The sequence below is a fragment of the Temnothorax longispinosus genome, chromosome 1 (genome assembly GCF_030848805.1).
Source record: "Temnothorax longispinosus isolate EJ_2023e chromosome 1, Tlon_JGU_v1, whole genome shotgun sequence".
Taxonomy (NCBI): Eukaryota; Metazoa; Arthropoda; class Insecta; order Hymenoptera; family Formicidae; genus Temnothorax; species Temnothorax longispinosus.
Window position 1 is genome coordinate 9604200 of NC_092358.1, and position 14973 is coordinate 9619172.

At 44.1% G+C, this 14973-nt stretch overlaps 1 protein-coding gene across 1 annotated transcript in view; it reads left to right on the plus strand.

The window, feature by feature from the left end:
- The window catches only part of Vvl (ventral veins lacking), a 44887-nt gene extending 30968 nt beyond the window's left edge, over positions 1-13919 (plus strand). The window contains exons 2-3 of the mRNA XM_071794353.1: positions 10043-10301; positions 13739-13919. The gene's annotated coding sequence lies outside the window, so the exon portion shown is untranslated. The remainder of the gene's footprint in view (positions 1-10042; positions 10302-13738) is intronic.
- Positions 13920-14973: the final 1054 nt, after the last annotated feature.

Here is a 14973-nt window from a genome sequence, read left to right on the forward strand (position 1 = left end):
GGCCGCGTTGGCTGTTCTCTCGCTTCGATCGACACCTTTTGTGGATACACACCATCACAATGCGGCCATTGTGCGCGATCCATAGTTTTTGTCCGAGCGCATTTCCGCGCTCTCGATGGCACACGTCGTCGTAGTTTCATCCACGCTGTGGGGAGACCGCCGTTTACGGGGGTCTACGATGCAGCTGTCCACGCCCAGTGTTCCACCGGAAAACCGTCCAGGCTGCTCGATTTCCAAGTCGAAAGATGCTGCCTCCTCCTTGACACAACTTTGCAATCGCAACTTGTTTGCCATGAAATGGCATTTTTATGGAAACGTCTCGATGGAAACGATACGAATTCTTTGAAGTAATGTTTTTTCGATAGAGACCTTGCAGGAAGTCATTGGCTCTTAAATAAATATGCTTGGGAACCTGTAATGATGAACATTGAACTCATGCAAATTGCCGATACCAAAATATATGCTCTCTTGTAATATATAACATTATAGGTAAGGAACGAGATTTATTTTTATTGCATAATGTGTGATTAAAATTGAATAGCTTAAAACACAGTTATTATTTTTTGATAAAATAATTTACAATGGTCTATCTTAATTATATAGCTTCAACGCTAGGCCCGATTTACTTAAGCGGCTATACCGGGGTAATTTCGCGAACGGCCGTGAATTTCGGTGTGAGTAAATAACGTGCTATTCAATTATCACGGTAGCCGATCACGCGATTTCGATAATTCATTCCTTTTTCCGTATTACAAGAACGAGCATAAATTTGCTTGTATCTGGTGGGCACGATTTCGATCTCGGTCTTTCCATAAAAGAAGAACCCCGTGCCCGTAAGCGTGCAATAATTCTCCCTATTCTACACGGTGTTCATTAATTACGGATGGTACGCGCAAGAGGGAAAAGAGAAAGAGGAATTATGGATCCAGCTTTATCCATGCATCGCCCAGGTATGGTCCAAGGCAAAAGGGATGTACGCGCTCGCGATATTCATTTTTTTTTCGCTGGCACTTGTAGTGATAAAGCTCACACCGAAGGATATTTATTGCCAAAAAAATTCTTACGGTCGTTCATAACGTTCCTACTTGCATCTCGACACGCGAGAATCAGTCGTTTGTAAAATGTTGCTCAAACGATAGCGGATATTCGAACGATGTTCACATTTTAGAATATTATTAATTACAAAATTATTAATGAGAGATTATTTTTTTAAGACACGTGATCATTACGAAAGAAATTACTGGAATTTCTATTTATTGAACATATGTAGGAGTTAAAACCTTATACTATAAATTTCGACAAATTTATATCTCCTTGTTTCCAACTTTGATCCGCGTAAAAATTTGTTAATTCTCGGGTTAAAAATCAAACAAATATTTTAATTGTCGATCGTGGGGAAGTTTCTTTTCCATCGATGTTTATACCATCGACGGCGATACAACTATAGCATTTTATCGGATTTGTAGAACAAAAACATTCGGTCTTTCGCACGCGCAGCGGGGGTCATGAGAGAAGTAGACAAAGTAGCGAGCGCAAAACGCTAATACCAAATAAAAATAGTTTATAATCCATAGAAGTTAAGATCGGGCGACAATGGAGCCTGCGGAGCGTATTAAAGGGTGCTTACAGGATTACATGGCTGGCAGGTAAGCGCATTTGATGCGTTACAGGCCAGCATTCCTTTATGAGAAGGAATAAAGAAGACGACGGGTAATCATATGGCTTTTCGTGACAAAATAGCTCGTCAGAGGTAATTGTATTTGCTCGAAATAAACCTTTGTTTCGTTAAATTCGAAAGAATTTAGGAATAATATCCGCCGTAAATATATCCAACATAAACTGAATGTGTGTAGATGAAACATTTATGTCACATACGAACTTTTTTTTTAATCGAGCGCACAATTGTCACAGTTCCGAGTGAATTAAAAGCCTGCTGCCAATAGATACAAATTGCAGTGGCCCTTGAATATTGATTCTAATATCGGCTAACTATAACAATAACCGTAACGAGTCGTCGGATACGAGCGACCGTTACAAGAGATTCCACGGAAAATGTAATAGCGATAAAAAAAAGAGCTACACGGAGGCGTAACGTGTAGGATGCACCGAATGCGATCGATCAATAGGGCTTTTCCTCGCGCGATTAGTAGGCAAACGGCATTTACCTGTTAAATACGACGTTTGCTAAGTCGTAACAGCGGTAATTATCGTGTCAGTAGCTATGCTCGCCGGCATCGATAGTCGCTTCGTATCTTCCGCCGTTTAATTATGCCTCGTTAAGATATCGAGAACGCGGGTCGGTTTCATGAACGATTATTCTCTTCGGAAACATTTCCTAAATGTTTTCTCTTGTTTAATTTTATTAGAAAAGAACATTTACAATAGAAAAGCATAATCGATCTTTTCTCTAAAATCTTGTTCTTTAGTTAGGCTACTAGGAAACAGCCAAAATCCTTATAGAAAGCGTCAGGTCGTGAAAGGATTTACTATACTTTCTGTAATATAAATTGCTACCGGACGCGCGACGAACTCGACGGCCTTGGACGTCGTGCATACGACAAAATATGGAGTCCAAACAAGGTGAATCTGAATAATAATGGACGTTACAATGGCGCGTCAAAGAGTTGCCGGCATCTTGCTTCACGACCGACAGCTTCTGGGAGAACTCTCTCTCTCTCTCTCTCTCTCTCTCTCTCTCTCTTTCTCGCTAAGAACTTCTAGCTCCAATCTCTTGGCGTGAGCAGGCGCACGAGGCGCAGAACTCTGGCAAGGTTCAAAGGGAGCGCTCGCTTTCGGCCCCGGTCCCTCATTCGCGCGTCCCTCATTTTACATCGGGAGAGAAAGCGAGAGCCGCTATCGTAGAGCAAGAGGTATCTCTTACCACGCAGGTAAACCTTCGCTTAAAGATACGTACGTGCCGATTACATCGTCGTGGTTGTGACGAAGTTAAAGGAGGGGTAGTGCAACCTGGTGAGACAAACTGAGGTGAAGGGAACAGGCCGGTGGCCGGACAGGAGGGCAAAGAAGACGTATAATCCTACGAGAACGATTGGTGGCACGATCTTTTTCGGATCTCTCTGCCTTGCGAGAACTCGAGCGTGCCATAGAAGTGTCTATCGGGCGAGACCCGATGGTTTGTTTAAAAGGTCTGGAACGTCGGTCTTTCCTCCACCCCTCCTTCTCTTCTTCCGGTATTCCGTTCGTATTTTTTTCAAAAGGTAGGGATCGTACGAAATTTTCGTACTTTTTAAATTCTAAAGAGTACGTGCTTCTTCAACAAATTTCAATCATCAAGCTGTTCTGACAATTTTGGAACATAAATCTATGTCATGGCACAAATGCTGAATTTCTGAAATTTTATTATATTTTTTAGTATTGTCTATTCTCACACGGATATTTGTGCTTTACAGAAAAATCGTCTCGAGAAATCGACATATATCTCTTATTACCCTGTGAAAGAATTTGTACACCCAGAAATAATGTGGATTCCGTAAGAATCGGAAATCGCGTTAATAACCGGAGTCGCGTATTACATGCGTTTATTCACGATAACATATCGTGATATCTGGTAGAGAGATCGTTATTGTAAACTGCACTTGTAACAACCCGAGATCAGAGAGAGTTTAACTGCGCTCTTGTCTTCTGTATTATCGTGAAAAATATTCGCCATTCTCGCGGACGCGAGAATGGAACAATCCGGTGTAAGGTTTCCAGATGTGAGTGTCCGCGAGGGCGCGAGATACGGCCGATCGACCGATTGAGGATTAAAAAGCCAAAAGGTAAAACGTGCGGATAACCGGTGCGGATAATTTCGCGGACTTAACAACTCGTGGAGCCCCATCGGTTCGTTTCGCTCTTTATCGTCACTTGTCGATGTCTTTATACCCTTCGTTAAGCGCGTTCCGATTTTCACCTTCTCCATTCGACGATCATCTCGGCCGTTTCCTGTAAGAACCCGGCCTCGTTGCGGCCTCGAGATATGGAGCTTGGCGACTACGTTTCTCTCGCCTCGTTCCCCCTCTAATTTACACGAACTTGAGTTAATATCGTAGTCCTCGGGAATGTATTGAGCGCGCAGATCGCCAACTACCTACGCACGTTCGTTGAGTTCTAGAACTGCTCGTGGCCTGTTGTAATATTCCACGACGTTGTCTTCACGATGCACGTTGCTAAACCCGCATACGTCAAAATCCTTACGAAAATCCGCCAAGTTAGGATATTCTTAAATAATTAAGATATCGATGATTGTCGGTAATACGGCACTACACTCGCTCCTGATGAGGCAAAACCTAAAAGTTGCTCCCCAATCTTTCGCAGCAGCGTGTGGGTCTTCACCACCTTGGAATCTAATGGTGACAGATCGATCGCAGGATCGATCATAACGGGTGCGCCCTCGGAAAGATCACGCGGCCCGCCCTTACATACCGGTGGCCCTTTTGTCATCTCCTCCGTATAGTCTCGGAAGAGCCTTGGAAGAGAGAAAGAGAGAGAGAAAGACAGGGCGAACTCTCGTCCTCCGCATAGTCCACGGGGTGATTCGTCACGGGCGTGAGCTAACGACGACGACGTTCCATCCTAATCACGTCATCGACGTCCGCGACGCTCGATTTTTTTTCTCTCCCATATCGAGATACTATCTTGGCGTTATTCGTTGTTACCGCATACCGTCGCGTCCTCGCTCGCGGGAGCCTTCGTCATCGATCGGTTATATCGGACTGTCACGCTACCGGACAACATCGGCCTGATTGTGCTGACAGAGGTAGGGACGCGGCGGAATTTTTCAAAGTCAGAAATCCAAGTTTCTTGTCGAAGAACACGTGGTTCTTTTTCGATAACGAGCGCAATGTACGTAGCCACGTGAAAGGTATTAATTAAAACGGGGAAATAACGTGTTTATCAAACAACATATATGAGACACGTATCTTTTACATGTGAAAAGAAGGATCTAAGGTGAAACGGATATCTGCGTGATAACATTCTATTGACTCATCTGGGAGATTTATGAAGCTCGTCACGGAATTTATCGCGTGCTCGGAAAAAAAGTGCAAGATATGTTAGCGGAGACGTCGTGAGCGAGCGCGTGAAAAATATATCGCGCTAGCGGACGACGACGGAGTGAAAGGAAGAGTTAGCCGCGAGTTAGTTCGAGCCGCATCCGTCATATCGTTGGTATTTTGAAATGCTTCTCGCAAACTGTAAGGATTGTCTCCCTCTCTCTCCCTCTGTCTTTTTCTTTCTCTCCCCCTCTCTCTCTCTCTCTCTCTCTCTGTGAATGTTTTTCCGTTACGTAAGAGCGTGGTGGTTACACGACAATGAGAATCCGCCTCGCTCTTCCGACCTCGAGAGAGTAGCGACGACAACGACGGAGAGGCTGCGGCGAATTTCTCTTGCGCACCGTGCGAATAATTACATGAAATATCGATTTTCGACAGGCGGCGGAGCGTGTTCGGGTCCTTCTCCGCTTTGTCCACCACGCTTTCAGGAGCGCTGGATAAACGCATTCGAGTGCTTGAGAGAGCGAGGTCGTTTCGGAGAAGGAGAAAGAGAGGGAGAGAGAGAGAGAGAGAGAGAGAAGAGAAGAAGGAAGATCAGGTAGAGGATAGTCGGCAGCCCGGACTGACCAGCGGGTGCTCCGGATCTGACTGGACCGGTTTTGCCTTGGATTCCCTAGGAGTTCTAGCCTTCGGGAGTCTGCAAGACTGGCTCTCGGCTTTCTGGGATTCTCTCACTGGTCACCACCGGTTACCGGTCACTACGCGGCGCAGACCACTAGGACAGGCGCTCGTCGCTCTCTCAGACTCTTCTCTTCTCTCCCTACCTCTCTTTCTTTCCTGATTTCTTTTTTTTTTACCTCTCTCCTCCTCTCCTGCGCCTTCGTCCGCCGGGAAGGAAGTTTCACGCCGCATCGCCGCTGGACGGTTCCAACCGTGCTAGATTTCAACGTATCATTTATCATCGGACGAGGGCGGCGGCCGGCTTGCACGCGCTCCTGATGACTTGATACCAAAGGCAACAGAGTCTCGTCGCGACATCGATACACCGGACTTCCATCTCATCCGTGTGGACCGAGCTAATTCGAGATTTTCTAAATGAAGACGTGTCAGAGAATGTGATTAATCTGAGACGTGTGATTAGGATTTGCCGAGACGTCGTATCCTGGCTTTTGACCTTCCTTAAGTTTGCACTAGATTCTTAATTAATAATTGATATTAAGAATTTAGATCGGAATTAATAATGTATGATTGGAGTTATATATATGAATCGATGACTCTCGAGCACTTTCCACCGGAAGAAGGATCTCCATTGCGATCTCACGTTAACTAGGGATCGCGCTCTTCATCCTCGTTTCGAGATGTTTCGTCGAGGTGTTGTCAAAATCCAGTTTAGGAATCGAGTTCAGCCTCCTGAAACGGTCCTGAATGACCGTTATAGGTGTCGACGGTGGTGGAGATCTTCGTTCCGGAAAGGTGGACTGGCCAGCCAGTTGCGTCGCGGTTTTGTCTACTTCGCAATACGCGTGAAAAGAGGTTGGTTGTTGAGAAAAAGGGTTGCACGCAGGCTTTACTTGGCAGGCGGTCTTCTACATCATTGTGGGAACGTCCCGATGATGGATTCGGTCATTAATTAAGTCGGTTAAGTGGGAACCTCCTGGCTCATTTTTTACTCGCGTTCGAGGTACGAACTACTTGATATGCGATATTTATCCTTGTCGTTTATTTATTATTTAACCACGCAACGATGAAATTTAGGGCTTCTAGCTGCTTATTTACTCTTTTAAATCTTGATACGTTGGATTAATTAACACGTTTAGTACCGCATGAATTACCCGACCGACAATAACATAAGGGGATTATGCATACCTAATTTCTTTTTTCGTGCGATCACGCGGCAAGTCACGCAAAATTTATGCACCATTGAACGTGTTGAATTATATAATTATTCCTACGTAATAAATCTCCCATATACGTGTAATACTTTATAACTGCTGATTTATTCGCATTAATTTCGAGGGACTATAACTTTAATTCCCCGCTTTGTGCGTTAACAACTTTATTTACGTAATCTGCAAGATCACGTACCCAGAATTAAAATGCAGAAAAATGAGAGAGAGAAAGAGATTACAAGACCTCCCCTCGCCCCGACGTATTCAAATCTTGGTGAAGACAACGAAACTTAAGTTTCAAATCTATAGTGCTTTCAAAGAATCACCTTTGACAAAGTAATTTTGTTAGAACAATTATATAGGTAAAAAAGCAGAAGGAGATATATTAATACACATTTATAATTGTTCGTAGTCCAAGAAATTATTCAGAGACCAGGAGCTCGGCACATGTTCCTGTAGAAAGGATCGAGTTGTATAGGTGAAACCTCACTAAGTCATCGAGAATTGTGCTACCTGCATGCTAACACATTTTTTTGCGTTGCGTGCCCGCCGCGCCAGCGCGCGTGGACGACAGGTGATACGCGTGACGCCCGCACGAGGATTTCGGGAAATCGTGTACATAGGAGGGGTGCCCGTGGAGTGGAACGTCGGGATTATCGTCGCTGTCTGGCGCTTTAGAGGTGCCATTAGCCACGGCACGTCACGCCGGTGGTAAAAGAGCGCGGCTGATGAATAGCGCGCGATGATCGCCGCTCGCGTCGCATCGGTTTCGAAGAGGGTAAAGTCTACTCGACCGCGGTGCCACCGCGCACATTCATTATGCCCACTCTTTTACGAAATGAAACCGGACGCACGCACGACGCTTCCGTAATGGCATTTACGTAATCACCGTGACGAATTTCTTTCGGAAAGATCATTTCTCTCGACCTGCGATCGGATCAGGATGATTCACTCGAATTGTTAAGATTCGGAAATCTCGATGCGTCTTCGTCTAGAAATTCTAAAAGCTTAAATTATTGGAATTTTAATACGATTTGCATCAAGATATTACTTTGATCAAATTCGCGCGGTCGATATTACGCGAACGTCAACGAGGCCTCTCGTGAACTTCGAGGCTTAATTAGCGGGAGGGTAACAAACGGCGGTTACATCCATTTATTTATGCGACTCCAATCACGAACGGCGTGTCGGGCACGACACTTCGGTGTCGTTAAACTCGCGACGGTTGGCTATCAAAACGACGAGTAAACAAAGCACTGAATCAGAAATCGATATAAAACGAGGCTCTACGGACGAGAGCCGGGCATCGGACGGCCTGTCGGTGATTAATAGTAAACGCGCCGCGGCCTTTTTTTCTCGTCTAATTTATTCGCCCCCGCCAGATCACATTTTTCCGTGTGCACGCCTTAATAACCGTTTAATGCTGTGCTAATGACGGCTCTTTGCCGAGAGACTAATGATTTTGATCGTCCTGCGCTAACGACAGCGTCATCGGCATTCAACAGTAACAGGGCCGCCGCGCGCTGTGCAACCGGCACACGTCGATTACGTTGACGATGAAGATTTATGTAAAAATATTCCACCGCTGAATCGTGCTAATAGTACAGACTCACTATTTCATTATAAAAACGGTAACTGACTCGTCTCAGGCTAGCCTCTTCTAATTCATCGCCCATGCGATTATACTTGATAATGATACGATTAATATAATAGTAATGATTATATACTGTTTAAACGGTTAGATAATATATATAATCGGCATATATTGGTAGTGCCGAGTCAGCTGACGGTCATTAAAGCAAATGTGTAGCAATAATGCCCGTAACGCATATTTAACATCGCATTTGTACCTTTCGTTTTGGTGAGAGATCGTCGCGGTTCGATTCGCGATTTTCGTGATTTTAGCGCGGAGGAAGAGAGAAATTGCCACCTGTGTTTGAGATTTGTTTAACAAAAATACGATTTTGTACATTCTCAATAACTTTTTCAATTATAAGTTCAGAGTAAGTTTTTTTTCGATTATTCGTCTATACGGTGTATGTGAAAACAACCGTTCAAATTACTTTACCTCTGATTGTACTTTTACCGGGCCACTTTCAATGCACGTATCGAAATTTGCGTACCAATACGCAATGATTTGCGTGTCGGGGAACGCGCGGCGAGGTGATCGTGGACAACAGGGCCTCGTTTCCTCAAAACGCAAAAAATTAGCGTCGCCTCTGGGCAGAGAAGGAGGGAATCGAGGTAAAAGGAAAAAAAGAGGAGATACTGCCCGAGACGCGGCCGATGCATCCACAACAATGATAATTGCAAGTTGTTCCTTTCATGGCACCGCGCACGATTACCCGAAAATAAGCGTTTGTAATGGCATATCTTCTTTCCTCGCTCCCGTTGCTATTCGGCGAGAGTCTTTCTTCACCGCTTCTCTTCCGCCTTTCGTCCTTCGGGCATCGGGACGAGAAGCCACTGGCTATCTCTCGGCGATCGCGCGAGAGTCGCTTCATATTTTGATATAGCACGCTCCAAGATTCATATTTATTTGATCGTTGTAATCGTTACAACGGCATAACAGGTTCGTTACCGTATTTTTCAGCGATCGAAGTACAGGCTCTGATTCTTCATCATTAAGCATATTTATTACGTATACGGCACATAGATAGTTATTCTCTATACATAAATTAGAAAATCAATTTACGCAATATACAGTAACATGCAGAATAGATTACAACAGAATTTTTTTTTAAAGATGATTTTCGAGAATATTAGTTTAATATAGCAATGGGTATTAAAAAAATATATATATTTCACCGAGCAGCAAGCTATATTGAATTACAAAGGAGTTTTGCATCTGCCTGTATATCCGCGGATTCCATCTCGTGGGCCCTACGGTGTAACAAGCGAACGCACATAATGATATTAATCAGGGCGGTGTGTTCGGCTTCCTTAAAATTGCCGGCAGGCTCAATTTCTCACTTAAAATCTAATTAGAGCTTGCCGGAGCTCGAGCTGCCGTAGGCCGACCGACGGGATTTAAGGGGGCGTGAGGGGGAACGGAACCGAGAGGGGTCCCGTTCCCCTTCCTCGGCACAAGTGGGCCGCGAATTTGACCTCGGAATAAAGACAGATCCCAACCTAAGGCCCTACTTTGCGAAATTGCAGTTTCCTGCCCTCGGATCGCCGATCGTCCCGCGGACCCATTTTCGGATACACCAAACTCGATGATCGGCTTACCAGCCCGGCCGCCGCTTCTGCCGCCGCCGCCGCCGCCGCCGCTCTACCGCACTTAGCCGGGGCCCCCGAAGAAGCATCCAGCCGTCAAGGATCGGTCGTCAGGACTTTCGGGACGTCCAGGATGAGTCGTCCGTCGATCGCGCGCAGTCAGGACACTCGGGCGGGCCTAAATATCGTCGGATTTGAGGTGAAACATTTTACTATCATATTGCGAATTCTTACCATTAAAATATAAGATAGTTGGCTTGGAGAAAGTCAGGAATGCCATAATACCGAGACACAATATATCAATCAAAATTTTGAATGTTACAATGAAAAATGAAAAAAATAGGGGAGACCGAGGCTCGTTGGCACAAGAGGCAAGTTGGCAATGCGTTCCGTTTATGTACTTATAGCGAAAGAAACAATTGATAAGTTATCACAAAATATCTCTTACATGATATAGGTACTTTTCCCAAAGTTTTATTTTAATCAGACAAGTATTACAATAGAAAAAGAGAAAACTCTGATTCAAGAGGTGGCAAGTAAATTTTCGAGCGTTTCAAAATATCATATTAATGTTCTTCAGCTTGAGAAGTAAATCAAAGTGACGTATCATTAGTTAAAAGAAAAGTTTCTGTTACTATACGACATGTTATTTTGACTAACAACAGTAATTTATTGTAATAAAATGACTGAAATAAAACGTATGTAGAGATGGGGTATGTTGGCTCATATCAAGACACGCTTAGCTTGACTTGTTGCCGCGCGCGTGAGACCTGTTTGAACATGTGATTTGCTACCTACAATGCTGATAGAAGCTAGATATATTTTTATGATGAAGAAAGCTACATCTAAAATAGTCTACTATCGGGGCAAGTTGGTTACAATGCAGCATGTTCGTATTTCACTTATTATAAAAGAAACTATACAGTATACAGGAGCGTTCCTAGCATGAAAATGTAGAGAAAGGTTCTCTCTATCATATTAGTACTGCTTAATCATAATAATTAGTTATATAAAAACTCAAATGCCGAAATTGTGAAAACGGTGTCAACGAGCCCCGGTCTCCCCTACTAGTTATTTTATAGCTATCTCAACATGTTTTTTTTATTATCTTTGTTCTCCTGTTGGATTTAAAAAAAATTATTCGGCTTTACGTTGAGGATTATCGCGATATTTGATTGATGCATCGTCTGCAAATATTTAATAGTCTGCGTGAGAGTTTTAGCGACGATAAAATATGTTTGCATTCCGCGATCGACAGGCTGGTGTCACTCGTTTTCAGAATACATTGACGTTTGATGCATAATTATATGCGTCGGACGCTAAATCGCGAGGGTCGCGCATATCGGGGATGCATACACGACGATAAAAAATGCAAACACGAGAGAGAGAGAGAGAGGGGGGGGGAGAAAGGGGGTGACAGAAGCAAAAAAGACGGCCAATCGTTAGCAAGGTACAAATTTCGCCATTTGCCGCAATAAACCTTCGAAACCGCTTGTAACTCCTTCTTATGGGAGGCATGAGTAATCGCCTTGTTAGCCCTTATGGCCTATAGCCCTCATGCTCGCTCCCTCATCCGCGGGAAGGACAACAACAGCAACAACAACTGCGGACGGACCGATATGGGAGAAATAAAAAAAGAAAGAGGGAAGGTGAGAGAAAGAGAGGGAGAGATAGGGAAATAGAGGATGAGAGGAGGAGAAACGATAGGAGCACCAAACACATGCGATATATGTACCCTATCGACAACGGGTGTATATGTGTATAACGGGTGAAGCGAAGACACTGTCGATGTAAAAGGGAAGAGCATGAATAGAACGGTGGGAAAAAAGAGAAAGAGAGAAAGAAAGTCGCGTAGCAAGCAGAGAACAGGAAAAAAAATCATGGGGGACGACAGATAGAGAAAGAGGGCTATAAGGGGCCGATAAGATACAAGCGGATAAGAGAACAGCGGATCTTGAATATATTCCCCTGGTGCCGCCGCGCGGCGTACTATTCTTCCATTTTCCACGTTAAAATCGAACTAGACCGTATATATCGCCGCTCGCATCTACGCTAGTATCTCTCGCGTTTCGCGTCGCTCGTTTTCCACGCGCTCCTTAATTAATGGCACATTAATAGAAGGAATAATCTCAATGAAAGCCGAAAGAGATGCGAGATGCGAGACGCACGCACATGATACGTAATGTAATACCTAAACACGTGTTTACGCATGGTCTCTTCCTTAATGGCAGATTTTTATTTGATAAATTCGAGTTGCACTATTTAATGATAATGTACAATATGTACATGTATGATATTTAACGATTGGGAATAAATCTAAATGAGATTTTATTGGTAAACGGTAGGAGATATTGATATGACGGCAGTCAAGGATGTTTTGATAAAAAAAATAAAAATGGAAAATAAAATTTGAAAAAAGGGACTTTATTCTCGATTGCATGTATTATCCTTGTTATCTTGCTGTTATCTCGAATTTATCATCGTATAAATATTCGAATAAATGCGAAGCATTTATTATCATATTACTGATTGCACCTGGATTATATCAAATCAAGGACTTCTTACACCGAGAGTGACCCATATATGTCCAGTAGCCTTTTTAATTAACGCTCAATAATGTTAATGTGTGCGCATGTGAATCGTGGTACGCGTTAATTTCCATTCGATAATTATCGTAATAATTCGTCTCCTCCGCGATTAGCGGCAATTGCATTATGCGCACTGCAACTCGAAGATTATGATGTGCCACGTCATGAGATAATCTTAAATAATAAAAAATTAATTTTAATTAATAATAAACCTCTTACGCAACAGTTTTTCTACGAGTTGAAGTTTCCCATTATATTGTCCGCAATTACGGTACATATAGAAAAATTATTGTTCTGTTTAAAAAAAATCTTCGCAGTACTTCGCAGTTCCGGTAAGGGAAGAGGAGATCGTGTGTTCACGTCTAGTTGTCCGATTAAATAGTAACCTTTTTTAGACGCAATTCGATGCACGAACATTATTTTTGTCGGGGAGGTATAAGAAGATCGTGCGTGTCGTGTTTCTTTGCAGCGCGAGGAATTTCGCCGGAAACGAGTTGTCCGTCCGTCGTGCGCGCACAGCGCCCTCGGGATTCCTTTTTCCTCGTAATTCTCACGGGACCTCCAGCTTCGCGATACACGCACGCACGTACACACGCGCACATACGCGCGAGGAAGTCGCGTGGCCCCATATCTTAGGAGGAAGCCAAGGGGGGTCCGGCCGAAGGACAGCGAATGGGGACTAACACTGTTTTATCGTGTAGCCAATTAATAACGTTTCTCCAGGGTTCCTCCACCTTCTGTCTCTCCACCGCCGCCAGCAGCCTCCTCCGCGAAGAAGAGATCTCGCTTTTAGATATCCACCGACTCTCCCGTCGGACCCCCCGAAGACGACATCTCGGGGTCCCGTAACTGCTCGATCTCGCGCGCTTTTTTATTTGCGTGCCTCCCCCGCGTCGTGCCGCGGGACGGTAATGAGCTAAAGCGTCACCGTTGCAGAAATATTCACGATTCCATATACCAAAGCACGCGCCAATTCGCCGCGAAAATAATCGATCGCCGGCCATACTCGAGCACCTCCGTAATAAGAGCATTTGCCTTTGTGTTTTAGCTTACAGAGTTGTCTCGCATCGTCCTCCTGCAAGCAATCGTTCCAGAATCCAGTCCCAGCCAGGCATCGTGTCAGTGTGTGGAAATACATAATTATATAGAATTACGGTATAAGTTGTGTTAAATCAATGTTAATCGCTGTAGCGAAGTGGGGTATTATAATAAATACATTATTTTATGTATATTTGCCGTCTCGCTTTCTTCCGAGAAATCATCCACGTTCCAAGCACTTAAAAATACGAATGAATACAAGTTCTGATGATTGAACGAATCGTATGTCAGATCTCTAATGTTAATTGGATTGCCAAATTAACAAAGTCCAAATATAACTCAGGAAAAATGTCAATGTCGTGACAAGATTACTTCATCGCTGCGATCCAAGGACAAGATCTCATTCGAATCATCGAGTCACCGTTTAATTAGTCGTTCGAAGTCGTTCGGAATTTGGCGCTGGACTTACGCGTACCGTGAAAAATTTGTCGAACACGTTTAATTCCTCTTCCTCTCCTTTCCGCGCGGTAAACGGATCGTGTTACGATTACGAGGCACGGTCGTAATCGCTTTTAAAGGCACTTTCGGAGCTTACGGCCCGAACTTTTCCTCGGCTACAAAGAAGCTCAGCTTTTTTCCACGGTCGTTCACCGGGTGCACCGGGGAGGGAAGAGTGGCTCGTAAAGAGCGCCTGCAATAGCCCGGCATCTGCGATGCGCAATTAACGAAAGGGTTTTCGCCTTCACCCCGACCGCCACCGTCCTCCTCCTCCTCCTCCTTCTCCCTCCCGCGCGGCAGCTTAAAGGCCAGCCGCCACACCCGCTGACAAGACGTTTGATTTATAACGAGCTTTTACTTTTTAATTCCGACGCAAGTGTCACCGCGTTTTTTCTTCTCCTCCCGAGCTGCCGGGAACCCGTTGCGTCGCGAACGCGTTACGAGACAGCCTGTAATTTATGCACGGTCTTGTTCAGGCTTCGGCTTCGCGTAATAGTGCTGGACGTCAGTGTCGAGATTAATCGTAGATGAAAATCTCAGCTGCTATCCGTCGAATCGTAAAATTAATACGTCGTATTATTCGCAGACAGAGAATACATCAATTCCTTACAGAATTGGTATTTTCATCACAATTTTTATCTCAACAGTGGGCATACAGCTTAATATGAAAGGTCAAACTAATCTAAGCTCTAATTAAATTTCTAACAATGACATGGAAATATGTATTTAAATTTCCTGACGTATCAA